At 36.0% G+C, this 25,326-nt stretch overlaps 2 long non-coding RNA genes across 2 annotated transcripts in view; one reads left to right on the top strand and one right to left on the bottom strand.

Annotated features, from left to right (window-relative positions):
• The first annotated feature begins 1,376 nt into the window (after positions 1–1,376).
• On the top strand, positions 1,377–24,287 carry LOC141561775 (uncharacterized). Its single transcript, XR_012488156.1, has 3 exons — positions 1,377–1,515; positions 18,416–18,517; positions 22,064–24,287. It is a non-coding gene; the product is annotated as an uncharacterized LOC141561775 (long non-coding RNA).
• LOC141561777 (uncharacterized) overlaps positions 8,005–25,326 on the bottom strand; it is a 52,195-nt gene continuing 34,873 nt past the window's right edge. Inside the window, exons 2-3 of the long non-coding RNA XR_012488157.1 lie at positions 9,952–10,053; positions 8,005–8,929 (exon numbers count right to left, since the gene is read on the bottom strand). This is a non-coding gene — a long non-coding RNA (uncharacterized LOC141561777). The remainder of the gene's footprint in view (positions 8,930–9,951; positions 10,054–25,326) is intronic.

The raw sequence follows: 25,326 nt of genomic DNA on the forward strand, positions 1-25,326 counted from the left end.
CATTGAGAAGGGGAGGGGAAGGCAGCTAATTGGTTGTTACTGTTTGGAGAGATTGGAATGGAAAGTTTCTGTTTCCCCAAAATCTCCTCATTTCTAGGAAACAGAAAATCAGGCCTTCAGGCTTAATCAAGCAGATAGTGGTCCAGCTAATAGACTAAATATCAATATATGTTAAATACTGATAAATGTCATCAGCTCAGGTTAAATAAATATGGCTACAGCTGGGCAAGGCTCAAGTAAATATGGGCCTGCTCATAGTATACAGCTCATAAGTGAAACATAGAAATAATGAAAATAAAATACAGACAAAAATTCACATATTCTTTTAAGTTCTTCACCTTTTCTCCCTCTATTCCCCACAGGTGGAAGTTTCTCTTCTTCACCCCTCCCCCCCACCACATGGCCATTCTGAGGACCCCACCATTCTCGGAGGTCCAAGGCCACCAGGCTCTCTGTTCTGTTCTGGGGGAGAAATCTGTGTTGAGTCCCTCTCCCACTCCACTGTTGTGTTCAGGCTGTATTTAGCTGGAGAAAGGTCACTGGATTGGAGTCAGTTGCAGATATATCTCCACCATGCTGCTGCTCCCTGAACAAAGGTAGGAGTTACCCGCCGTCAAGTTCCAGGGTGAGCCCTTCTCATCCAGGAAGCATTGGGTAAGTTAACTGCTCTTTCCCTCTAGAGTTATAGCCACTGTCCTTCTATTTTCTCAAAACTTTCCAAACTTTCAATCTATGTTTTCATTTTCTCCCCATCTTTCCTCTTTCCTGCAAAGCTGTTTCCAAAGGCAGAGGGAAACAAAAAGAAAAAAAAGATTTTGTTTTCTTGAGAAGCCCAAAACTAGTTCCCAAATTACCGATATATTCTGAGTTACTCTGAAAGAATTACTATTTCCAATTTCCACAATTCAGCCCGATATTTTGCTAAGCCTGTAACACAGAAGCCGAATTCTTATCACTTATGAGCTTGCTAACTTTTAACACAGAACAAAAGCAATGCAAAGCAGAAATAGATACACAGAGAAGGCAAACTTTTTCTTTTTATTAATTTTATAAATATAAATTTTTTAAATTTTATTTATTTATAATCTTTTTGACAGTATATATGCATAAGTAATTTTTTTTTTTATAACATTATCCCTTGTATTCATTTTTTCAAATTATCCCCTCCCTCCCTCTACTCCCTCCCCTTGATGACAGGCAATCCCATACATTTTACATGTGTTGCAATATAATCTAGATACAATATATGTGTGTAAATATCATTTTCTTGTTGCACATTAAGTATTAGATTCCAAAGGTAACCTGAGTAGATAGACAGTAGTGCTAACAATTTACATTCACTTCCCAGTGTTCCTTCTCTGTGTGTAGTAATTTCTGTCCATCATTGATCAACTGGAAGTGAGTTGGATCTTCTTTATGTTCAAGATATCCACTTCCATCAGAATACATCTTCATACAACATTGAAGTGTACAGCGATCTTCTGGTTCTGCTCATTTCACTCAGCATTAGTTGATGTAAGTCTCTCCAAACCTCTCTGTATTCATGCTGTTGGTCATTTCTTACAGAGAAATAATATTCCATAACCTTCATATACCATAATTTACCCAACCATTCTCCAATTGATGGACATCCATTCATCTTCCAGTTTCTAGCCACTACGAAAAGAGCTGCCACAAACATTTTGGCACATACGGGTACCTTTCCCCTCTTTAGTATTTCTTTGGGATATAAGCCCAATAGCAGCAATGCTGGATCAAAGGGTATGCACAGTTTGATAACTTTTTGGGCATAGTTCCAAATTGCTCTCCAGAATTTCTGGATTCTTTCACAACTCCACCAACAATGTATTAGTGTCCCAGTTTTCCCACATCCCTTCCAACATTCATCATTATGTGTTCCTGTCATCTTAGCCATTTTGACAGGTGTGTAGTGGTACCTCAGAGTTGTCTTAATTTGCATTTCTCTGATCAGTAGTGATTTGGAACACTCTTTCATATGAGTGGATATAATTTCAATTGCATCATCTGAGAATTGTCTGTTCATATCCTTTGACCATTTCTCAATTGGAGAATGGTTTGATTTCTTATAAATTAGGGTCAGTTCTCTATATATTTTGGAAATGAGACCTTTATCAGAACCTTTAACTTTAAAAATATCTTCCCAATTTGTTACTTTCCTTCTAATCTTGTTTGCATTAGTATTGTTTGTACAGAAACTTTTTAATTTGATGTAATCACAATCTTCTATTTTGTGATCAATAATGATCTCTAGTTCTCCTCTGGTCATAAATTCCTTCCTCCTCCACAGGTCTGAGAGGTAGAATATATTCTGTTCCTCTAATCTATTTTTGATCTCATTCTTTATGCCTAAATTATGGACCCATTTTGATCTTATCTTGGTGTTAAGTGTGGATCCATATCAAAAATCTACCATACTAATTTCCAGTTTGACCAACAGTTTTTTCTAAATAATGAATTTTTATACCTAATGTTGGTATCTTTGGGTTTGTCAAAGACTAGGTTGCTATAGATGTACCCTTTTTTGTCCTTTGTATCTAATCTGTTCCATTGATCGACCAGCCTATTTCTTAGCCAATACCAAATGGTTTTGGTGACTGCTGCTATACAATATAGCTTTAGATCAGGTACACCTAGACCACCTTCATCTGACTTTTTTCCCATTAGTTCCCTTGCAGTTCTCGACCTTTTATTCTTCCCATATGAATTTTGTTATTTTTTCTAGGTCATTAAAATAGTTTCTTGGGAGTCTGATTGGTATAGCACTAAATAAATAGATTAGTTTGGGAAGTATTGTCATCTTTATTATATTCACTCGGCCTATCCAAGAGCACTGAATGTCTTTCCAATTATTTAAATCTGACTTTATTTTTGTGGCAAGTATTTTGTAATTTTTCTCATATAATTCCTGACTATTCTTTGGTAGATGGATTCACAAATACTTTATACTCTCAACATTTGTTTGGAATGGAATTTCTCTTTGTATCTCTTGCTGATGCATTTTGTTGGTGTTATATAAAAATGCTGAGGATTTATGTGGATTTATTTTGTATCCTGCAACTTTGCTAAAATTCTGAATTATTTTTAATAGCTTTTTTAGCAGAGTCTTTGGGGTTCTCTAAGTATATCATCATGTCATCTTCAAAGAGTGATAGTTTGATTTTCTCATTTCCTACTCTAATTCCTTGAATCTCTTTCTCGACTCTTATTGCCAAAGCTAGCATTTCTAGTACTATATTGAATAGTAATGGTGATAGTGGGCAAACTTGTTTCACTCCTGATCTTACTGGGAAAGGTTCCAGTTTATTTCTATTGCATATTATCCTTACTAACTTTCTCTAGGAAAAGTTAAGAGAATTGCAAGAAGAAATAGACAGTAAAACTATAATAGTGGGAGATCTCAGCCTCGCACTCTCAGATTTAGACAAATCAAACCACAAAACAAATAAGAAAGAAATTAAAAAAGTAAATAGAACATTAGAACAACTAGGTATGATAGACCTTTGGAGAAAACTGAATGGCAATAGAAAGGAATATACTTTCTTCTCAGTAGTTCATGGATCCTATACAAAAATTGACCATATATTAGGACATAAAGGTCTCAAGATTAAATGTAGAAAGGCAGAAATAATAAATGCCTTCTTCTCATATCACAATGCAATAAAAGCTACATTACAAAAGTAAGAAGTTAGGGGTAAATAGACCAAAAAGTAATCGGAAACTGAATAATCTCATCTTAAAGAATAACTGGGTGAAACAGCAAATTGTAGAAACAATTAAAAATTTCATCCAAGATAATGACAATGATGAGACATCATACCAAAATCTGTGGGATGCAGCTAAAGTGGTAATAAGGGGAAATTTTTAGAGGCCTATTTGAACAAAATAGAGAAAGAGAAGATTAACAAATTGTGCCTGCAACTTAAAAAGCTAGAAAAAGACCAAATTAAAAACCCCCAACCAAAAATCAAACTTGAAATACAAAAATTAAAAGGAGAAATCAATAATATTGAAAGTAAAAAAACTATTGAATTAATAAATAAAATCAAGAGTTGGTTTTATGAAAAAGCCAATAAAATAGATAAGCCTTTGGTAAATCTGATCAGAAAAAGGAAAGAGGAAAATCAAATTCTTAGTATTACAAATGAAAAGAGGGATCTTTCCACCAATGAAGAGCAAATTAGAGAAATAATAAGGAGTTACTTTGCCCAACTTTATGCCAATGAATTTGATAACTTAAGTGAAATGGATGACTTTCTCCAAAAATATAGGCTTCCTAGATTAATAGAGGAGGAGATAAATTGCTTAAATAGTCCCATTTCAGAAAATGAAATAGAACAAGCTATTAATCAACTCCCCAGGAAAAAATCCCCAGGCCCACATGGATTTACATGTGAATTCTACCAAACATTTAAAGAACAATTAGCCCCAGTGTTATATAAACTATTTGAAAAAATAGGGGATGAAGGAGTCCTACCAAACTCCTTTTATGACACAGACATGGTACTGATACCTAAACCATGTAGATAGAAAACTGAGAAAGAAAATTGTAGAGTAATTTCCTTAATGAATATTGATGCTAAAATATTAAATAAGATATTAACAAAAAGACTTCAGAAAATCATCCCCAGGATGACACAACATGAACAAGTAGGATTTATATCAGGAATGCAGGGCTCCTTTAATATTAGGAAAATCATTAGTATAATTGACTATATTAATAATCAAATTAGTTAAAAACCATATGATCATTTCAATAGATGCAGAAAAAGCATTTGATAAAATCCAACATGCATTCCTACTAAAAACGCTTGAGAGTATAGGAATAAATGGACTATTCCTTAAAATAATCAGGAGCATATATTTACTACTGTCAGTAAGCGTAATATGCAATAGAAATTTTTTTGACACTACATATTCATGAATAATTTTTTTTATAACATTATCACTTGTATTCATTTTTCCAAATTTTCCCCTCTCTCCCTCTACTCATCCTCCCCTAGATTATAGGCAATTTCATATATATTACATGTGTTACAGTATAACCTAGATACAATATATGTGTGTAAATCCAATTTTTTTTGTCCACCTTAAGAATTGGATTCCGAAGGTATAAGTAACCTGGTTAAAAAGACAGTAGTGCTAACAGTTTACATTCAATTCCCAGTGTTCTCTTGCTGGGTGTAGTTGTTTCTGTCCATCATTTATCAACTGGAAGTGAGTTGGATCTTCTTTATGTTCAAGATATCCACTTCCATCAGAATATCTCTTCATACAGTATTGTTGTTGAAGTGTATAGTGATCTTCTGGTTCTGCTCATTTCACTCAGCATCAGTTCATGTAAGTCTCTCCAAACCTCTCTGTATTCATCATGCTGGTCATTTTTTACAGAGCAATAATATTCCATAACCTTCATATACCATAATTTACCCAACCATTCTCCAATTGATGGACATCCATACAGTTCCAGTTTCTAGCGAGTATGAAAAGAGCTGCCACAAACATCTTGGCACATACAGGTCCCTTTCCCCTCTTTAGTATTTCTTTGGGATATAAGCCCAGTAGTAGCACTGCTGGATCAAAGGGTATGCACAGTTTAATAATTATTTGGACATAGTTCCAAACTGCTCTCCAGAATGGCTGGATTCTTTCACAACTCCACAAACAATGTATTAGTGTCCCAGTTGTCCCACAGACCCTCCAACATCCATCATTATTTGTTCCTGTCATCTTAGCCAATCTGACAGGTATGTAGTGCTATCTCAGAGTTGTCTTAATTTGCATTTCTCTGATCAGAAGTGATTTGCAACACTGTTTTATATGAGTGGATATAGTTTCAATTTCATCATCTGAGAATTGTCTGTTCATATCTTTTCACCATTTAAAAATTGGAGAATGGTTTGATTTCTTATAAATTAGGGTCAGTTCTCTATACATTTTGGAAATGAGGCCTTGATCAGAACCTTTAACTTTAAAAATATCTTCCCAATTTGTTACTTTCCTTCTAATCTTGTTTGCATTAGTATTGTTTGTACAGAAACTTTTTAGTTTGATGTAATCAAAATCTTTTTTGTGATCAGTAATGATCTCTATTTCTCCTCTGGTAATAAATTCCTTCGTCCTCCACAGGTTTTTCTAATCTATTTATGGTCTCATTCTCTATGTCTAAATCATGGACCCATTTTGGTCTTCTCTTGGTGTATGATGTTAAGTGTGTATCCATATCTAATTTCTGCCAGACTAATTTCCAGTTTTCCCAACAGTTTTTTTCAAATAATGAGTTTTTATTCCAAATATTGGTGTCTTTGGGTTTGTCAAACACTAGATTGCTATAGTGGTACCCTTTTTTGTCCTTTTTACCTAATCTGGTCCACAAATCGACTAGTCTATTTCTTAGGAAGTACCAAATGGTTTTGGTGAGTGTTGCTTCATAATATAGCTTTAAATCAGGTACACCTAGACCACCTTAATCTGACTTTTCTTTCATTAATTCCCTTAAACTTCTCAACCTTTTATTCTTCCATATGAATTTTGTTGTTATTTTTTCTATGTCATTAAAATAGTTTCTTTGGAGTCTGATTGGTATAGCACCAAGTAAATAGATTAGTTTGTGGAGTATTATATTTGCTCAGCCTATCCACGAGCACTTAATGTCTTTCCATTATTTAAATCTGACTTTATTTTTGTGGCAAGCATTTTGTAATTTTGCTCATGTAATACCTGACTGTTCTTTGGTAGATGGATTCCCAAATATTTTATACTCTCCACAGTTGTTTTGAATGGAATTTCTCTTTGTATCTCTTGCTGTTGGATTTTGTTGGAGATGTATAAAAATGCTGAGGATTTATATGGATCTGTTTTGTATCCTGCAGCTTTGCTAAAGATCTGAATTATTTGTAATAGCTTTTTATTCAGAACTCTGGAGTTCTCTAAGTGTACCATTATATCATCTGCAAAGACTGATAGTTTGATTTCCTCATTACCTACTCTAATTCCTTGAATCTCTTTCTCGACTCTTATTGCCGAAGCTAGCATCTCTAATACAATATTAAATAGTGATGGTGATAGTGGGCAACCTTGTTTCACTCCTGATCTTTCTGGGAAAGGTTCTAGTTTATCCCCATTACATACGATGTTTACTGATGTTTTTAAACATATGCTCCTGACTATTTTAAGGAATAATCCATTTATTCCTACACTCTCAAGTGTTTTTAGTAGGAATGCATGTTGGATTTTATCAAATGCTTATTCTGCATCTAATGAGATGATCATATGGTTATTGTTAATTTGATTATTAATATGGTCACTTATACTAATGATTTTCCTAATATTAAAGCAGCCCTGCATTCCTGGTATAAATCCTACTTGTTCATGGTGTGTCATCCTGGGGATGATTTTCTGTAGTCTTTTTGTTAATATCTTATTTAAGATTTTAGCATCAATATTTGTTAAGGAAATTGGTCTATAGTTTTCTTTCTCAGTTTTCAACCTACCTTGTTTAGGTAGCAGTACCATGTCTGTGTCATAAAAGGAGTTTAGTGGGATTCCTTCAATCACTATTTTTTTCAAATAGTTTATATAACACTGGGTGTAATTGTTCTTTAAATGTTTGGTAGAATTCACATGTAAATCCATCTGGTCCTGGGGATTTTTTTCTAAGAGGGTTGATTAATAGCTTGTTCTATTTCTTTTTCTGAAATGGGACTATTTAAGTAATTTAATTCCTCCTCTGTTAATTTGCAAAGCATATATTTATGGAGATAGTTATCCATTTCACTTACGTTATCAAATTTATTGGCATAAATTTGGGCAAAGTAACTCATTATTTCTCTAATTTCCTCTTCATTGGTGGAAACTTCCCTCTTTTCATTTTGAAGACTAACAATTTGATTTTCCTCTTTCCTTTTTCTGATCCGATTTAGCAAAGGTTTATCTATTTTATAATTTTTTTTCATAAAACCAATTCTTAGTTTTATTTATTAATTTAACAGTTTTTTTTATTTTCAATATTATTAATTTCTCCTTTTAATTTTATAATTTCAAGTTTAGTATTTGGTTGGATATTTTTAATTTGGTTTTTTTCTAGCTTTTTAAATTATAAGCCCAATTTATTGATCTTCTCTTTTTCTATTTTATTCAAGTAAGCCTCTAAAGATATAAAATTTCCCCTTATTACCGCTTTTGCTGCATCCCACAAATTTTAGTATGATGTCTCGTCATTGTCACTATGTTGGGTGAAATTGTTTCTATAATTTGCTGTTTCATGCAATCATTCTTTAAGATGAAATTATTTACTTTTTAATTACTTTTTGTTCTATGAACAACTATGAGAACTATGTGATGGGGTTCCAGGTAACATTCCCCTTCAGTGTATTATATGGATACTGTCTGCTATTAGTCTCCTGGGGTTGGAAACTTGCTCTTCTTCTATAAAGAAGCTGTCAATCATTCTCTTCATTTTTTTTTTTTACTCATTTTTAAAAACCTAAGGGGTCTGCCTTCAGGGTCAGTATGTTACCAGCTGCCTCTGCAGAACAGAGATAATATGGATGGGAGCTAATTTTTTGAATAGGCTGCAAAGGTACGAGAGTGTTTTGGGAGAGAGTTCTCCTCTCCACCAGGAGTGATTCAGAGCTGGGTAGCATGACTGAGCTGCAGGAGTGCACAGTGGAGAACCTCACATCATCCTCAGGAGGTTTTCAGTAAACAACTTTTCCTCCTTCAACTGAGTGATCTCTGAGTAGTCATTTTGGGTAAGGGTCATCTATATTCCTCACATTCCTGTGTGTCTCAGAGTTAAGAGCCAGATTTTGTTCAATAGAAAAAGGATTAGAAATGCCTTGGATAGGATCTTTTGTCTCTGGAAGCATTTTTCTGGTCCAGACTTCCGGGTTCCTTGGTCCTGCCTTCCCTAAAAATAGATGTGATTAAAAAAGTGGTCTTTCTACCAGAAATGCAAGTAATCTCCCTGGGAGAATTTTGCTCACAGTCCAGACTAAGTCTGGGTGTCCACTATGTTTTAGAGATAGGGTGAGATGAAAAAAGGAACACAGGTATCCTTCTCAGAAAAATACTGCGGGGCAACAGAGAACCCAGATTGGTTCTCAGAACCCTGAGAAGGTTAAGATTCTGTTTAATAGCAAAGTTATATTTAGTTTTCAGGGTTCCACTTTTTGGGGTTCTAAATGAAATTAGGGTTAATTGAGGTCTAGTGCCAGGTTTGGGGTATAGGGAGTCAAATATAGCTGTCCTGCAACATCTTTGAATTGGGCACAAAGATACAGAATTAAATGAGAATTAAATGGAGTTCAGTTTTAAAAGCAGGTGGACACATGAGGAAAGTCTGCCAGAATAGAATAGTCTGAGTGCAAATTTGAGTAGTTCCTGGCTGCAAGGAGACACTCAGCTGGGATACTCTGAAGATCCTTAGAGAATATCTTCAACCCTGCCTCAAATGAGTTCCTTATCTAAATCTAAAACTCTCTAAAAGACAGTTCCTTATCTACAAATCCATTCAATTCTATTCAAATTCTAACCCTGGCCAAAACCAGCCAGGAGCCCTCCACCTACTGGCTCTTTTCAAGATTACCAAAAGCCCCTCATTATAGAAAGAGGGAAACTGGAGTCCACTCTTTTCAGGAGCCCCAAACATTGCACACTCCAGCTATGACAAGGGTTCCTGTCTGCCCGGAGCTAGCCCTGGCATCTTTCTCCCTATAACCTTAATTACACGCCCCCAAAAACCCTCTTTTGTTAATCTAGGTATTGTGGTCTGTAAATTCTTTTCCAGAGGACTCTTCCAATGGCAGGAGACCTCATTTATCTCTGTATCCTAGCACCGAATCCAAAGGGGTTGCAGGGGAGCTCTATTTGCCTCCGTACCCCAAAACTGCCAGTAGACCCCAATCCTCATTTCATCTAGGTACCCCTTACCTAAGTCTCATCAGTTTGATCATGAGATTCTGCTCTCTCCAGCAATCTGAATAAAGTTCCATGCAGACAAATCTAGTTAGTTTTCTCCTTCACAGATGGGATCTAAAATAGGGAATAAAGGAGAAAAGCCTCAATCCCAAATTCAAAATTGGTTATAAATATAATAGTAAAAGTTTCTTTCACGAGAAAGGAAATAAAGGGCCAAAATATTAAGGATTTTAGAGCTCAGACAGAATTTGATATTTGGTCCTGAAGATAATAAGGACTCATGAGAATTGAGTGAATAGGGTATTGACGTGGTCAGTCTTGTGTTTTGGAAAGATCATTTTGATAGCTGAATGGGGAATGTACTGAGGTGAGGTGAAACTTCAGCCAGAGGCTCTTGTAATAGTCTAAGTAAAGAGAGGATGGGTCCCTTGCATCAAGGTGGTATCAGTCTTGAAGTATAGTAGAGGATTTCCTTGGAAATGTTGCCAAAGTCGAAATGGATAGGAACTTAGGAATAGATTGGATATGGATAGGGACAAATTTAAAGAGTGAAGAGTTGGAGCTACCACTGATGGAATAGTATTACTCTTCTTAGTAATAGGGAAATTTGAATCAGACAAAGTTTGGGAACAAAAAATATTAAGTTTAGTTTTGGTCATGATCTTCTTTTAGCTTTTATTTTAAATATATGCATAGTTTTCAACATTCTCCCTTGCAAAACTTTGTAGTCCAAGTTTTTTCCCTTCCCTTCCCTCAGCCTTTTAGACAGCAAGCAATCTAATATATATACATATTAAACATGTGCAATTGTTCTATACCTATTTCCATATTAGGTAAGGATCACTTTTATCAAAATAGGCAGTTGGGTCTCCTACTTGTTATCATGAGACTACTAGGAATGAACCCGAAGGGATTTTCTGAATTGTATTGCTTGAGAAGATACCTTGAAGATTCCCAAAGAAACATTGGAAAGTTTACGAAAGAAAGCATGAGGAGCTTAGAAAGAGGTCCCCCAAAGTGAATCACATTGGAAGAGACCACACACCCCCAAAAGAAAACATTCCTTATTTACACTGGAGGATGTTACTGGGGACTAGGCTAGAATGAAGTTCAAAAATTGTGTTTGGGTTTGAATTATGATAAGTCTCAAGCATCTGACTCTCTAAAGGATTATAACTCACTCTTCCATCAGCTGGGAAGCTTTTGGGGGATGGACAGCAATATGATAGAGAATTCAATGGCTATGTATAAATCATGATATCATGTAAAACCACACTTGGGGGTCACATTCCTTACCATGTTACACTTGGTATTTGTTATTTATTTTTGAAAAGGTGTGGACTCCAGCAAGACTACTAAAAACAGGACTGCTGGCTGACAGAGGCAAAGAAAAAACTGAATACTAAGTACTTGAGCTCTTCCTTGCCTGCTCAGTTGGATGTGCTTCCAATCAGGAGTTTTTTTTTTAATTGCCAGATTTGGATCATCCTTGAGCATTGATCACTTTTCCAGGCCCATGAGGCCCCAGTCTTGCCTTAGCTCTACTAGCCTGAACAAGTGGCCCAGGGCCTGGTGGGCTGCTGTAGTTCTGTGGAAGCAATGTTCATGTGAGCCAATACTAGATCTGGAAATGTTAATTTGTTCATTCGTTTTACCCAGCAAGCACACATTAAGCATCTAATGTATGTAGAGCACTATGCTAGATATGGAGAGATATAGACATTTTAGATAACACTTTGTAAATAATGATTTGGTCTTCATGAAGTTTATAATCTTGTAGCTGGGGCAAAGGCAAGGAATGGGAAAAGTTAAGGATGTGTCTAGAAGTGAAATTTTACTTGGGATGAAATGCCAAGTGGTGGAAGATTTTTGGAGCAGAAGACTGACATAACTATGAATCTACTAACATGATATGAAGGATAAATTCGAGAAAGTGGGCAGTGGTAGAAAAGCCTGTTAGGTGGCCATTGTAATGTCAATGTAGCTGGAGAGGGTTGGTAGAATCAAAAATTCAGAAAGCATATTAAGGATATTAAGGATAGAAGAAAAATTGGGGATGAAGGATAAATCCTTGAGCTCAGCCTTTAATAAAGAATGAGTAATGAGTATTGAGCTAAGAAACTACATCTACCAGAGAGGACTGAGTATATGGTATAGCAGATCACTGTACTGGAGACAGGGAGGACTGGATTCCGATTTGCCTCAGATCACATGAGACAACATTGTAAAACACTTTATACAGTGCCTGGGTCATAGTAGGTGCTTAACCAATATTGTTCCCTTCCTTAATCCTAGATACTTACTATATACAGGAGGGCCTGAATTCAAATTTTGCCTCAAATCAAAGGAAAAAATAGTTGTGAAGCACTTAGCATAGTGTCTGCCCAAGAGTAGATGCTCACCAAATATTTGTTCCCTTCTCTGCCCCTTACCCTGAGCTACTGTGTGACTCTGTGATTTAGCCTCTCTGTGCCTTAGTTTCCTTATGTGTAAAATGAGGTAGTAAGATAATGACTTGGGTTTGTAAAATGGGAAATATAATGAGGTACATATGAAAATCTTTAAATGAGTGTTAGATCATACTTCTATAACTCTTGAGATTACAAAATACCTGTGCCTCCACAGCTCCATTGTTAGGATTATTCCTAGGTGCTAAGTTGGTTGTCTGATACTTAACAATTCTCTAGCTCAAGGGTTCCTGTCTGCCCGGAGCCGGCCCTGGCCCTAGTGTCTTTCTACCTTTACCCTGACTTCCAACCCCCAAAATAAACCTCTTTTATCGATCTATGTTATGGGGTATGTAAATTCCTTCACATAGAACTCTTGTGCTGCTTCTAGATCATTTAATTCTGTTTCTTTTTGCCCAATACAAAGGGATTGCAGGAGAGCTCTATTTGCCTCCATACCCCAAAACTGCCAGTAGACCTCAATCCTCATTCATTTCATCTAGGTGCCCCTTGCCTAACTCTCATCAGTTTGATCATGAGATTCTGCTCTCTCCAGCAATCTGAATAAAGTTCCATGCAGACAACTCTAGTTGGTTTTCTCCTTCACAGATTGGGATCTAAAATAGGGAATAAAGGAGAAAAGCCTCAATCCCAAAATCAAAATTGGTTATAAATATAATAGTAAAATAGTTTCTTTCATGAGAAAGGAAATAAAGGGCCAAAATATTAAGGATTTTAGAGCTCAGACAGATTTTGATATTTGGTCCTGAAGATAATAAGGACTCATGAGAATTGAGTGAATAGGGTGGTCATTCTTGTGTTTTAGAAAAGATTATTTCGATAGCTGAGTGGGGGATGTACTGAGGTCAGGTGAAACTTCATCCAGAGGCTATTGTAACGTCTAAGCAAAGAGATGATGGACTCATGCATCAAGGTGGTATCAATCTTGAAGGATAGTAGAGGATTTCCTTGGAAATGTTGCCAATGTAGAAATGGATAGGAACTTAGGAATAGATTGGATATGGATAGGGACAAATTTAAAGAGTGAAGAGTTGAAGCTACCACTGATGGAATCATATTACTCTTCTTAGTAATAGGGAAATTTGAATCAGACAAAGTTTGGGGAGAAAAAATATGAAGTTTAGTTTTGGTCATGATCTTCTTTTAGCTTTTATTTTCAAAATATATGCATAGTTTTCAACATTCTCCCTTGTAAAACTTTGTATTCCAAGTTTTTTTCATTCCCTTCCCTCAACCTTTTAGACAGCAAGCTTTCTTTGCTTTTATGCATTTGAAAACATGACTGAAAGACCGGGTTCAGAGATCACTCAGTTGAAGGCAGAAAAGTTGTTTATTGAAAACTTCCTGAGGATGATGTGAGGTTATCCTCTGCACACTCCTGCAGCTCAGTCATGCTAACCAGCTCTGAATCACTCCTGGTGGATAGGAGAATTCTCTCCCAAAACACCCTTGTACCTTTGCAGCCTATTAATTAGCTGCCGTCCATACTATCTCTGTTCTGCAGAGGAACCTTGTAACATCCTTACCCTGAAGACAGACCCCTTAGATTTCTAAAAATGAGTAAAAAAAAAAAAATGAAGAGAATGATTGACAGCTTCTTTACAGAAAAAGAACAGGTTTCCAACCCCAGGACACTAACAGCACACAGTCTCCAGATAATACCCAAAGGGGAATGTTCCCTGGCCCCCATCACATAACTCTCTTTTAGAAAAGACTATTAAAAAACTCAAAAGACAGAGGAAAAATGAGCAAAGGAAAGAGAAGCTATGCTAGAGAGTAAAAACTTTGTGAAATTTGAATTGGAAAAGATAAAGAATTCACAGGAAGTGCAGGGAAACAGAATTTGTGAATTCAAAGAGGTTAAAAAAATCACAAGAAAGTAGGATCTGTGAATTGGAAAAGATAAAGAATTCCCAAGAAAGTAGGATCTGTGAAGTGGAAAAAGAATATAACTCACTAAAAAAAAAAAAAAAAAAATAGTGAAATGGAAAAAAAATTCCATAGAGCAAAATAACTCATTTAAAAACTCAATTGGATATATACAAAAAGAATTTTAAAGAGAATGAAGAAAATAACTCATTAAAAATTGTGACTTAAGAAATAGAAATGAATGATTCATTGAGACACCAAGAATGAGTCAAGTAAAACCAAAAAACATGAAAATCCGGAGAAAAATGTCAATTATGTACGTGTCAAAACAACAGACCTATAAAATAGATCTAGGAGAGACAATTTGAGGATTATTGGACTTCTATAAAATTATGATGCAAAAAAAGAGTCTAGATTCTATTTTACATTAAATCATAAAAGAGAACGGCCCAGATGTAATTGAACTAAAAGGTAAAATAGGCATTGAAAGAATTCATCGCATGCTTTCTGTAAAAGACCCTAAAAAAAGCTCCTCAGAATATTATGGCCAAACCACAGACTTATCAGATTAAGTGCTTCTTCTCTGAACTGGCTTCAGGAGAGGTGGAGGCTTAACAGCTCCCTCAGGATTCACCTGGGCAAAAATTGGGCAGGTCTGGCAGACTTGCCTGATTGTTTTCCCCAGTTTATGGCCAGTGAAAACGCATTCAACCAAGGATTGGAGGGCATTTCTCCCCTGATGCGCGGCCTGGTGCACACCAGAGATCAGTTTCCACTGATTTGCCTCTGGAACTAAGAGGTAGTCTGAGGGCGTTTAAAACCAACTGGAAGGAGAAAGGGTGTACCCCCTTTTTTCTGCAAGAACTTTCTCCTGTGTGCAATAGGAAGGAGTAAAAGACTCAGCCAGTTGGGGAATTAAAGGTGTCAATAGAGGCATAAGGGAAGCCTATTTCCCTTAGCTTGAAATGACTCTCCCTTCTGGTGCCCTCTGCAAAATATAACCAAGACCTCCTTGAGTTCATGAAAAACTTGTAATAGACATAGAATTTCTCCCGAGTGTTTAATTGCAATACTAAGTACTTGAGCTCTTCCTTGCCTGCTCAGATGGATGTGCTTCCAATCAGGAGTCTTTTCTTAATTGCCAGATTTGGATCATCCTTGATCACTGATGACTTTTCCAGCCCCATGAGGCCCCAGTCTTGCCTTAGCTCTACTAGCCTGAACAAGTGGCCCAGGGCCTGGTGGGCTGCGGTAGTTCTGTGGAAGCAATGTTCATGTGAGCCAATACTAGATCTGGAAACGTTAATTTGTTTATTCATTTTACCCAGCAAGCATACATTAAGCATCTAATGTATGTAGAGCACTATGCTAGATATCGAGAGATATCGACATTTTAGATAACACTTTGTAAAAAATGATTTGGTCTTCATGAAGTTGATAGTCTTGTAGCTGGGGCAATGGCAAGGAAGGAGAAAAGTTAAGGATGTGTCTAGAATGGAATTTTACTTGGGATGAAATGCCAAGTGGTGGAAGATTTTTGGAGCAGAAGACTGACATAAATATGAATCTACTAACATGATATGAAGGATAAATATGAGAAAGTAGGCAGTGGTAGAAAAACATGATAGGTGGCCATTGTAATGTCAATGTAGCTGGAGAGGGTTGGTAGAGTCAAAAATTCAGAAAGCATATTAAGGATAGAAGAAAAATTGGGGATGAAGATAAATCCTTCAGCTCCACCTTTAATAAAGAAATTTGTCCTTAAGTAAATAAAGTAATAATAAAGTTAAATAAATAATTAAGTAAATAAAGTAATAAATTGAGTAATAAAGGTGCCATCACCTTTATTAGGCAATAAGTTCCTTGATGCCATAATTCCTGTTCTGTTCCTGTCCTTAAGGAGCTTACCTTTAGAATGGTAGAAGCTGCTGGTCTCAAAGCCCTGTGGGAAATATAACTGAGACAAAGAGTGTCTTTACCTAGAAATAGTCTTAGCTGGACATACCCTTACAAAATGCCAATACTTGAGAGCTAGAATGAACCTCAGAGATCATTTAGTCCAGGAGTTCTTAACCTGGGGTGCATAAATTTGTTTGTAAAAGACATTTTGATTATTATAATTCAAGACAGTTGATCTCCTTTGTAAGCCTATTTCTTTGCTTTTATGCATTTGAAAACATGACTGAAAGACCGGGTTCATAGACTTCCCCAGATTTTTCACAGAAGTTTATGATATCAAAAGGGTGAGAATCCTTGTGAGAATCTAGTCCAACTCTTTTGTTTCATAGGAGAGGAAAAAGAAAAGTCCCTCGGATAAGGTCATACTCTTAATAAGTGTCAGAGAAATGACTTGGGTCCATTACTGGGGAATAAGCAGAGTACCTTATAATTTGTAGGTATTCAGTAAAAGATAATTGAATTGAATATAAACTGAGGTGGCATTTGCAAATGGGATAGGAGCAGAGAACCACAAGGCCTAGATGAACTAAAGAGAACCAAAAATGAAAGGGTTAAAACATTTTAAAGTCATGAGACCCGACTTTGTGCCATGACTAAATGGCAAAGGTGGGTTCCCTAGGTAGTTAATGAATCAGAACAAAAAGAATACCAACTGTGATTCCTGAGGGAAGGGTAGAAAGGGCTAGATAAAACCACTGGGGATAGAGTTTGGGCAACAAAAAGAATCTGTCTAAAGAAGACCAAGAAGTAAAAGCTCCAGAATGGAAAAGAAAAATAAAGGTTTGTAAAACAGGAAATATAACAAGGTACATATGAAAATTTTTACATGAGTGTTAGATCATACTTCTATAACTCTTGAGATTACAAAGTACCTGTGTCTCCACAGCTCCATAGTTAGGATTATTCCTAGGTGCTAAGTCCGGTGTCTGGTACTTAACAATTCTCTACCTCATTGAACTCAAACTTCGCACCTGTAAAGAGTTTACACCTGTAAAGGAGTTAATACCTGTCAAGGAGTTGACACCTGTCAAGTAGTTGACACCTCTAAAGGAGTTTGCTCATTGGTTCTGTAAGGAGTTCCCACAAGCCCATGGATTCTCTGGGAGGATCTAAGGAGCCAACATTGAGTGGGTAAGTCAGTCTGGATTGGGTCAAGGAGAAGATCTGGACGTGAATTCCTGGCTGCATTTTCAGATTATTGAATTGAAACTAAAAGCTCCAGAAGCTCCCCGAGACGTCTGCTCCCAGGAAACCATTGCAATTTGGAGAAAACACAAAATCAGAATAGATTAAGATCTTCCCTAAATCATTTTTGATTAGAGAAATATAAATGGAAAAAGATTTCAGATATCATTTCACAGCTAGCAGAGTGGATGAGTTAATTCCTAGTAGTCTCAGGATTTAACAAGTAAGAGATCCAACTGCCTATTGTGACAAAAGTGATCCTGACCTAATAGTGTATATAGCTATAGAAAAATTACACATGTTTAATATATGTATATATATTAGATGGCTTGCTGTCTAAAAGGTTGAGGGAAGGGAAGGGAAAAAATTTGGAATACAAAGTTTTACAAGGGAGAATGTTGAAAACTATGCATATATTTAAAAATAAAAGCTAAAAGGAGATTATGACCAAAACAAAAGTTAATATTTTTTTCTCCCCAAACTTTGTCTGATTCAAATTTCCCTATTACTAAGAAGAATAATACTATTCCATCAGTGGTTGCTTCAACTCTTCACTCTTTAAATTTGTCCTTATCCATATCCAATCTATTCCTAAATTCCTATCCATTTTGACTTTGGCAATATTTCCAAGAAAATCCTCTACTATCCTTCAAGACTGGCTTGATGCAAGGGACTCATCATCTCTTTGCTTAGACTATTACAAGAGCCTATGGCTGAACTTGCCTCAAGTTTCACCTCACCTCAGTACATCTCTCACTCAGCTATCAAAATGATCTTCCTAAAACACAAGAAAGACCACGTCAATACCCTATTTACTCAATTCTCATGAGTCCTTATTATCTTCAGGACCAAATATCAAATTCTGTCTGAGCTTTAAAATCCTTAATATTTTGGCCCTTTATTTCCTTTCTCATGAAAGAAACTATTTTACTATTATATTTATAACGAATTTTGAATTTGGGATTGAGGCTTTTCTCCTTTATTCCCTATTTTAGATCCCATCTGTGAAGGAGAAAACCAACTAGAGTTGTCTGCATGGGAATTTATTCAGATTGCTGGAGAGAGCAGAATCTCATGATCAAACTGATGAGACTTAGGTAAGGGGCACCTAGATGAAATGAGGATTGGGGTCTACTGGCAGTTTTGGGGTACGGAGGCAAATAGAGTTCTCCTGCAACCCCTTTGTATTCGGTGCTAGGATAAAGTGTTAAATGAGGTCTAGTGCCATTGGAAGAGTCCTCTGGAAACGAATTTACAGACCAGAATATCTAGATTAATAAAAGAGGTATATTTTGGGGAGTGGAATTAAGGTTATAGGTAGAAAGATGCCAGGGCTGGCATCGGGCAGACAGGAACCCTTGTCATAACTGGAGTGTGCAATGTTTGGGACTCCTGAAAAGAGTGGATTCCAGTTTCCCTCTTTCTACAATGTGGGACTTTTGATAATCTTGAAAAGAGCCAGTAGGTGGAGTCCCACTTTGGCTCCTGGCTGGTTTTGGCCTGGGTTAGAATTTGAATAGAATTGAATGGGTTTTTAGATAAGGAACTGTTAGTGCTGGGGGTGGGGGGTGGGAAACCTGAGCCAATCATTAGAGTGGGGGCTGTGACAGCCTAAGTTAGCTCAGATCCAGGGAGTGCTGGGAAAGGCTGGATATCTCCCATTGGCATTCATGGTGGCTAGGAATTAGCAAGGAGTCTTAACCCACGTCATTTTCCCCCCTCAAACAGTTAAAACTTAAATTCAATTTGAAAAAGATTTGGGGCAGTGTCCCTCATTTGAGGCAGGGTTGAAGATATTCTCCAAGGATCTTCAGAGTAGTGGGGTCCCTTCTCTATTCAGACAGCATTCTCTATTAGGAGCTTCCCTCACAGAGATGACAGTCTACCTGGGACAAACTTTTCCCAACCGGATTTGAAGGCTGCAGAATTGGGATCCCCAGCCACTTTCCATTTGGTGCTCCCCCAGATAGGTGATGTTTTCTTTATCCTTTTCTGATATTTTAATCATAATTGTCATTATTCTTTTTCTTTTATGTCTTATTTGATGTATTTGTTCTTCTTGTAATCAATCTTCCTCTTTCCTTTTTCTGATCAGATTTACCAAAGTTTTATCTATTTTATTGGCTTTTTCATAAAACCAACTCTTGGTTTTATTTATTAATTCAATAGTTTTTTTTTACTTTCAATATTATTGATTTCTCCTTTTAATTTTTGTATTTCAAGTTTGATTTTTGGTTGGGGGTTTTTAATTTGGTCTTTTTCTAGCTTTTTAAGTTGCAGGCCCAATTTGTTAATCTTCTCTTTCTTTATTTTGTTCAAATTAGCCTCTAAAGATATAAAATTTCCCCTTATTACCACTTTAACTGCATCTCACAGATTTTGGTATGATGTCTCATCATTGTCATTATCTTGGGTGAAATTATTAATTGTTTCTATAATTTGCTGTTTCACCCAGTTATTCTTTAAGATGAGATTATTCAGTTTCCAATTACTTTTGGGTCTATTTATCCCTAACTTCTTATTGAATGTAGTTTTTATTGCCTTCTGATCTGAGAAGAAGGCATTTATTATTTCTGCCTTCCTGCATTTAATTTTGAGATCTTTATGTCCTAATATATGGTCAATTTTTGTATAGGTTTCATGAACTGCTGAGAAGAAAGTATATTCCTTTCTATCACCATTCAGTTTTCTCCAAAGGTCTATCATACCTAGTTTTTCTAATGTTCTATTTACTTTTTAAATTTCTTTGTTATTTGTTTTGTGCTTTGATTTGTCTAAATCTGAGAGTTCAAGATTGAGATCTCCCACTATTATAGTTTTACTGTCTATTTCTTCTTGCAACTCTTTTAACTTTTCCTTTAAAAAGTTAGATGCTATACCACTTGGTCCATATATATTTAGTATTGATATGGCTTCATTGTTTATGCTACCTTTTAGAAGGATATAGTTTCCTTCCTTATCTCTTTTAATTAGATCAACTTCTGCTTTTGCTTGATCTGAGATAAGGTTGGCTACCCCTGCTTTTTTGGCTTTACCTGAAGCATAATAGATTCTGTTCCAACCTTTTACCTTTACTCTTATGTATCTTCCTACTTTAAATGTGTTTCCTGTAAGCAACATATTGTAGGGTTCTGACTTTTGATCCAGTCTGCTATCCGTCTCCGTTTGATGGGAGTGTTCATCCCATTCACATATACAGTTAAAATTACTAATTCTGTATTTCCTTGCATCATATTATCCCCAGATTATGCTTTTTTTTCCTTGACCCCTCTCAACCCCTTCCCCAATATTTGATTTGTAGACCCCACTTGTGATGTGCAGCCCTCCCTTTTTAGTATCCCTCCCCCCTCTTTCCAAATCCCTTCCCTTTTCTTGTCCCCTTCCCTTATTCCCCTTTTCCTTTTTCCTTTTCCTCTCCCCCTTTTAATGAGGTGAGAGAGAATTCTCTGAAAAACAAATATGTCAATTATTTACTCTTTGAGCCTAGTCTGATGAGAGGAAGATTCACACAATGTTTCACCCCCTCTCTAAATTCCCTCAGATGTGGTATATTTTTCTATGTCTCTTCCTGGGATATAGTTTCCCTCTTTTTATCACTCCTTCCCCTATTTCTGATACTATCCTCTTCCCTTTACTACTCCCCTTTTTTTTATATTAGTAAAATCAACTTATCCATGCGGACTTTCTATATATCCACAACAGAGATACAGTTCTCAAGAGTTCTTTTTACCTTTTTCTGTTTCTCTTCAGTCTTGTGGATGTAGATCAAATTTTTTGTTTAAGTCTGGCTTTCTTCTTAGAAACAAATGGAATTCCTGTTTCATTAAATGACCATCTTCTTCTATGGAAGAAAATGCTAAACTTAGCTGGATAGATTATTCTTGGTTGCAATCCTTGATCTTTTGCTTTTTGGAATATCAGTTTCCAGGCCCTTCGATCTTTTAATGTGGAGTCATCCAGATCTTGAGTGACCCTTATTGTGGCACCTTGATATTTGAATTGCTCTATTCTAGCTACTTGCAATATTTTTTCCTTTCTTTGGTAGTTCTGCAGCTTAGCCACAATATTCCGTGGAGTTATTTTTTTAGGGTCTTTTTCAGAAGGTGTTCGATGAATTCTTTCAATGCCTATTTTCCCTTCTGTTTTTATTATCTCTGGACAGTTCTCTTTGATGATTTCCTGTAAAATAGAATCTAGGCTTTTTTTTTTGGTCATACTTTTTGGGAAGTCCGAAGTTATTCTCTACCATAGCTTCTCTTTCCTTTCCCCATTTTTCTTTAAACTCTCTTAACTTTTTAATAGTCTCTTCTAGGAGAGAGTTATGTGATGGGGGGCAGGTATCATTCCCCTTTAGGCTGTTATCTGCTGACTCTCTTCTATTAACTTCCTTTGGGTTGGATACCCGCTCTTTCTCTGTGTTGAAGGAATCAATTGTTCTCTTCAGCTTTTTACTCATGGTTAAAAATCTTTTGGCGTCTGCCCTTGGGGTAAGAATTTTATCTATCTATCTATCTATCTATCTATCTATCTATCTATCTATCTATCTATCCATTAATTCATTCATTCATTCATTCATTCATTCATTTATTTATTTATTCATTTATTTGTTTGTTTGTTTGTTTGTTTGTTTGTTTGTTTACCAGGTTCCTCCCAGACTGGATGGATGCAGTGGCTCCTGAGCTAAGAGATAGCTCAGGGAGAGAGTTCCCTCCCCCTCCCTGGAAGTGCCTCAGAGGTGATTAGTACGACTGTGCTGTGAGGGTTGCACAGTGAAGAACCCCGCTATGTGTCCTAGCGACTTCCCTTAGGTTTAAGACTGAACAGTAAAGGCGAAACAAAGCCCAGCCAATGTGTCCCGTGGGGCATGGATATCAGCAGGTGACATGAAAAGCCCTTGCACTCAAAGTGGAAGTGTCTGCCCGGGAACCGTGGTCCCTATTTCAAAGGTTCTGCTTCTCTGGGACTTCTGTGACTGATTTCCACAGCCTCCGGCCAAATCTGGCACTATGCGGTTTAGATGTTGACTCAGGCTGTGTCCCCACTGTTCAGGCTCTTAACTACCCCGAGGTGAATCCTGGACAGCAGAAAGTGGCTGCACAGCCATGCCAGGATCGGTTCGATCACTTCTGGATTGGGGTGGTTCTAGCATCTGGCTTTATATTTTAAAGTGGCTTGATTTCTCTTCTGAACTGCTGTTTTATAAGCAGAGAAGAGCTAACAGATTCCTCTATCTCAGTGGCTTCTCTGATCCCAGAATTCTCCCCAGCCTGATTGGCACAGTGTGCTAGCAGCTAACCATCTGTGCTGGCCTTTTTTCTTCCTCCCCTTCGAACTGACCTTTCTGTTGAAACTCCAGATTCTCTTCAGCTGGTATGTGGTGCTTCCAATCCTTGTGGTTTCTATCAGTCCAGTGTTATTTTTGAGGCTGATTTAACTAATTGGTAATGAGGGAAGAAAGGATGTATCTTCTCCGCCCCCCCAAATATTAAACTTGAAATTCAAAATTAATTCAAAAATTAAAAAGAGAAATTAATAATAATATTGAAAATAAAAAAAAACCTGTTGAATTAATAAATAAAACTAAGACTAAGAGTTGGTTTTATGAAAAACTATAAAATAGATAAACCTTTGGGAAATCTGATCAGAAAAAGGAAAGAGGAAAATCAAATTGTTAGTCTTAAAAATGAAGAGAAATAGATGAGTTAGATAGATGAATAGAGAAATAATGAGTTGTTTTGCCCATCTTTATGACAATATAAATTTTATAACTTAAGTGAAATGTATGACACCTCCAAAAATATAAGCTTTCCAGATTAACAGAGAAGGAAATAAATTGCTTAAATAGTCCCATTTCAAAAAAAAAAAAAAAAAAATAGAACAAGCTATTAATTAACTCCCTTAGAAAATATCCCCAGGACCAGATGAATTTACATGTGAATTCTACCAAACATTTAAAGAACAATTAGCTCCAATGTTATATAAACTATTTGAAAAAAATAGGGAATGAAGGAATCCCACCAAACTGCTTTTATGACACAGACATGGTACTGATACCTAAACCAGGTAGGTTGAAAACTGAGAAAGAAAACAATAGACCAATCTCCTTAATGAATATTGATGCTAAAATCTTAAATAAGATATTAGCAAAAAGACTACAGAAAATCATCCCCAGGATAATGAACCATGATCAAGTAGGATTTATACCAGGAATGCAGGGCTGGTTTAATATTAGGAAAACTATTAGTATAACTGGCCATACTAATAATCAAATTCACAATAACCATATGATCATCTCAATAGATGCAGAAAAAGTATTTGATAAAAATCCAACATGCATTCCTATTAAAAATGCTTGAGAATATAGGAATAAATGGACTATTTCTTAAAATAATAAGGCTCATATATTTGAAACCATCGGTAAGCATCATATGTAATGGCAATAAACTGGAACCTTTCCCAGTAAGATCAGGAGTGAAACAAGTTTGCCCACTAATACCATCACTATTCAATATTGTATTAGGAATGCTAGACTTGGGAATAAGAGTCGAGAAATAGATTAAAGGAATCAGAGTAGGTAATGAGCAAATCAAACTATCACTCTTTGCAGATGATATAATGGTATACTTAGAGAACTCCAGAGATTATAATAAAAAGTTATTAGAAATAATTCACAATTTTAACAAAGTTGCAGGATACAAAATAAATCTACATAAATCCTCAGCATTTTTATACATTACCAACAATATCCTACAGCAAGGGATACAAAGAGAAATTCCATTCAAAACAACTGTCGAGAGTATAAAATATTTGTGAATCCATCTATCAAAGAAAAGTCAGGAATTATATAAGCAAAATTACAAAACAATGGCCACAAAAATAAAGTCAGATTTAAATAAATGGAAAGACATTAAGTGCTCTTGGATAGGCTGAGCAAATAAAATAAAGATGACAATACTCACTTAACTAATCTATTTATTTAGTGCTATACCACTGAGACTCCAAGAACCTATTTTAATGACCTAGAAAAAAATAACAACAAAATTCATATGGAAGAACAAAAGGATGAGAATTTCAAGGGAATTAATGAAAAAAAAAAAAATCAAATGAAAGTGGCCTAGATGTACCTGATCTAAAATTATATTATAAAGCAGCAGTCACCAAAATCATTTGGTATTGGCTAAGAAATAGACTAGTTGATTAGTGGAATAGGTTAGGTTCACGGGGCAAGATAGTGAATAAAAATAGTAATCTAGTGTTTGACAAACCCAAAGATCCCCACTTTTGGGATTATAATTCATTATTTGGCAAAAACTGTTGGGAAAACTGGAAATTAGTATGGCAGAAAGTAGGCATGAACCCACACTTAACAACACATACTAAAATAAGATCAAAATGGGTCCATGATTTATGCATAAAGAATGAGATCATAAATAAATTAGAGGAACAAAGGATAGTTTACCTCTCAGACTTGTGGAGGAGGATGGAATTTGTGACCAAAGGAGAACTAGAGATAATTATTGATCACTAAATAGAAAATATTGATTATGTCAAATTAAAAAGCTTTTGTACAAACAAAACTAATGCAAACAAGGCTAGAAGGGAAGTAACAAATTGGGAAAATATTTTTACAATTCTGATAAAGGCCTCATTTCCAAAATGTACAGAGAACTAACTCTAATTTATAAGAAATCAAACTATTCTCCAATTAGTAAATGGTCAAAGGATATGAACTGACAATTCTCAGATGATGAAATTGAAACTCTTTTCACTCATGTGAAAGAGTGTTCCAAATAACTATTGATCAGAGAAATGCAAATTAAGACAACTCTAAAATACCATTACACATCTGTCAGATTGGCGAAGATGACAGGAAAGCATAATGATGAATGTTGGAGAGCCTGTGGGA

This window comes from Sminthopsis crassicaudata, chromosome 3 (genome assembly GCF_048593235.1).
Source record: "Sminthopsis crassicaudata isolate SCR6 chromosome 3, ASM4859323v1, whole genome shotgun sequence".
Classification (NCBI taxonomy): domain Eukaryota; kingdom Metazoa; phylum Chordata; class Mammalia; order Dasyuromorphia; family Dasyuridae; genus Sminthopsis; species Sminthopsis crassicaudata.